The following is a 3,936-nucleotide window of genomic DNA, read 5'->3' on the forward strand; positions in this document are numbered from 1 at the left end:
TTACCCCTAGGGCAAGGGAACTTTTCTCATTAATTCTGACAAAACACAAAAGCACAGCTAAGGGAAGGCGCGTGTGTGTGCGCGCGCTCGCGTGTGTGTTTGCGAGCGACGGGTCTGCCTGCCAGTCTGCATGTCATGTGCGTGATAGAGAGGGAGCAGGGGAGCGCGCGCATGCACGGAAGGTTGTATTGATGCACGTGCGCACGGACGCGGGTGCGCGTATATGTCAGAGAGAGATAGAAAGAGAGAGGGGGGAGAGAGAGATGCTGCTTTGGTGGCTGGTACAGTTAGAGTAAACATGCGCTTATTATTTTTTCTTCTCCTTACCTTTGTTGCCGCAGAATTTAATAGAAATAACATCTAATTGCGCTCTATTTAGCAGTTAATTCGTGTCCAGACACAGTTATCATACAAGCTGCAGATAAACAGTCGTTTCAAAAGAGACAGCACAACAGATGGGCTGCGTTTTTGATTAGTGGGTAGATAGAAGGTTCAGTTTCGAATCTGGTAATATAATTGTTGCCTGTTATTGCCAAGATGAAAGTGTTGCTGTTTCATGGTGGAGCCTTAAATAGCACCACTTTCACTTGCCCTGCGGAGACTGTTAACCAATTAAGGGTGAGATCCAACAAAGATTAGCCTTTTAGGAGAGTGGAGTGGAGTATAGCTACAATAATGCTGGTTCGTCAGCCGCCAGCATGTGTCTGTGCTGTGAGCTTGCTCAGTCTGTCCTGGCCTTCTGTTACATTTTGCACCACCCCTATTAAAGCACATCATCATTAGCAACTCTATAATCAAATAATAATGAATAATTGTTAAAATAATTGCTCTCAAACTGTTTTAGATCAAGGGCCTCTTCAATATTTATATTCAACCATGTTGTAGTAAGATGTGTGCGGTGCAAAATCATGTGTGAAGATGTAATTATGTCTCTTTAGCTTGAAAGGAGGTAAAAATGTTGAGTACAATATATGAATGAAATACAAAATAACCACATCCACATAAAAGTACATTTATTTTTTAGTTGAACCACATTGCACTTTTGTCATGGATTTAGTTATGATGGTACAGTATGTTATATGCTTTCCCATTTGATAATTGTTCTCCCATGCATTTGAAATTACCTTTTTTTACAGGCCCCGACAATGTGATCATGCACCACAAATCTAAGGTATAAAGCTCACTGTACATAGCCCATAGGGATAATTTCCGTTCTCAGGGCAGCAGGCTGTGGTGAGATTGGGTTGGCCCTGAAATCAATGGCCTGATCCCTCTCTGTCCAGCTTCCTGGCTGACATGCTTGACTTTTCATCTCCACGGTCACATAGATTGATGACTTATGACCGAGAATGTATGTTTGCTGACCTCTAGCAAAGTGAGTGGCACATAATTAATCCAATCACACAGAAAACTGGAAATAAAAGGACAAAGAATGGTTCAGTATCATCGGGGCTTGACTTGAAATAGCCATTTGACATTTGAATGAAAAAAAAACCATATAAAAACGGTTCAGAGAGAAAGTGAAAATGGTGTGTGTGTGTGTGTGTGTGTGTGTGTGTGTGTGTGTGTGTGTGTGTGTGTGTGTGTGTGTGTGTGTGTGTGTGTGTGTGTGTGTGTGTGTGTGTGTGTGTGTGTGTGTGTGTGTGTGTGTGTGTGTGTGTGTGTGTGTGTGTGTGTGTGTGTGTGTGTGTGTGTGTGTGTGTGCTTGCATGGGTGTATGTGAACAGTTGGTAGTAATGGACGGAGCTTTGAATTTACCACAATTACCTCTCTAGTACACCAGGTTTTGGGGTCCATGTTTTATAAAAATCATTAAGCTGAGGAAGTTTTGTGTTTATTAAAATGTCACTAGTGATACTCATTTGGAGTATCAGCAGAGACCATGTGTCTCAGTCTAACTGAGATGATCCGAATGCAAAAGCATGGAAAGGTTGCAGAGTGGCTCTCAATCAAGGTTCTCATCAATATAAATTACCCACATGACCTTTGTGTAAAGACACAACATTTTGTGTGTCTATGATCCCTGACTCATGTAGGCCATGGTGCGCTCTTCATCCCCTCTCACAGTGTCTTGGGTGCAGACCCTTTCCCACTCCTCATCCAACAGTGGGGTCAGTACATACTACAAACAAGCCCCTGAGTGGGCCTCTCTGATACACAGTTAATTAAAATTCATTTCTGAGCATGCATTAGCCATGCCCATCTATTTATGGGCGGCTCTCAAATGCAGCCACTACAAAACAGTGCTCCGTAATTAACCCCACCTAATCAGATAGCACACTAGTGTTGTGTTCCTATTCGTCCTCAGGCACACAGCCATTGGACAGAGGTTTCAGAGAGAGGATGAGCCCATTCTATAGTTCAGAATGGCTAAGCAGATTAAAACCTCATATCAAACATGATATTTACAGACAAGCCTCAGTGGAGAGTGCTCCTTTTATGTGGGACGGGGAGAGGCTTCAGGGCTGGGCTTTTAAAGCCATGTCCCTTAATTGTATTCCGGCTAAGTGGGATGAATGGTGCTTTTTAATCAGACTACTGGCGGGGCTCTGTGTTGTAAAAATATAGAGATGGTGCCTGATAGTTAAGATGGTGAATGATATGCTTTTAGTCCAGGTTCCCTGGCTTCTGGCAATATTCAACTGTCTTAATGCTGTCTTCAACAGCATTAAGCTGACACTTGTAAACATCAGTGTTATTTCCCCTGATGTTTCTGCCACAGTAGAAAACACCAGTTTGGTAAGTACTTATACAAAATGATTTTTAGTAATGTCACCATCTTTGCATTGAGTTAGCTCTGTGTCTCACAGGCACATCATTCAGATACTGTTTTTATAAGTTCACTGCATTTAATATGCACACTTATATTCAGAGAAAAAAAAGCCTATTCCATGAATGCAGTTTCTTTGAACTGTGAGAAGTGCTTTACTTTGTTACTCTTAGATTTAAGGCTCTGCTCCTCCTAGTGGCTAATCTCTGCTATGTGTTCCCCTCAGAGTTGTACACAAATGGGTTTGATAGCAGAGGTTTAACACATCACATAATAAATTGTAACCTAATTATATTATCTTCCTGGGTGAGCTCCTCAGATGATGTATGGAAAATAGGAATTATTAGAATCTTTTTGATGCAATTTGACAGGCTCACCATATAGAAAAGTAATCGAAAGTCTATAAGCCCTGCTGTTCACCTAGTCAATTTGAATTTCATGACCAATCAAATGTAGACAAGGTGTCATTTGGTGGATAGGAAAGAGAGGAGAGTGAATCCCTTTCCCAAACAGTTAATCCAACTTTAATCCTAGTCATTAGGAATTAGACATGCCAAGCTGTCCGGCCGTGCCTCTAAATTACAATCAAACGGTTACCAATTACACAAATTATTGATGGTAGATTCTCTTTTCAACTGCAAATTAAGGCTATTAAGGAAGGCTCCTTTTTAATGCAAAAGTGACTAATTAACCAGCGGATGGGAAATCTGCTGCCCAGATATCAAAAAAGTTCTCAGCACACATTGCAGGAACACAAGGGAACCAATTAGTTTAATTATCAAAACAGCTAATTAAAATTGCACAGTTCCTAATTAGTTCTTTGCTTTTTCCTCTAATTGACAGCATGGAGATAAATGGGCTGCCGATGAAAATGGGGAGAGGAGAAAAACAGGAGAAACTTCGGCGGAATATTTATGCTGACTTTATCTCCGTCTGTGTGGCAGCCCTTGAAAGTAGAAAATTAATGACCTTAATTCCCAAACTGTTTTTCCTCTAACGGTGCTCCCCTCTGCGCTCCTGGTGCACGCTCCTTTGTATGGGCCTGCCACCCTGCCAACTGCTGGAATGGGAAAAAATATGCACTTGGGGGTTGGAAGGAGCCACGATTCTCCTCCTAATGTGACAGCTCCCACCTAACAATGGAGAAAGATGAAAGAAAGGAGCAG

The sequence above is a fragment of the Pseudochaenichthys georgianus genome, chromosome 3 (assembly GCF_902827115.2).
Source record: "Pseudochaenichthys georgianus chromosome 3, fPseGeo1.2, whole genome shotgun sequence".
NCBI lineage: Eukaryota > Metazoa > Chordata > Actinopteri > Perciformes > Channichthyidae > Pseudochaenichthys > Pseudochaenichthys georgianus.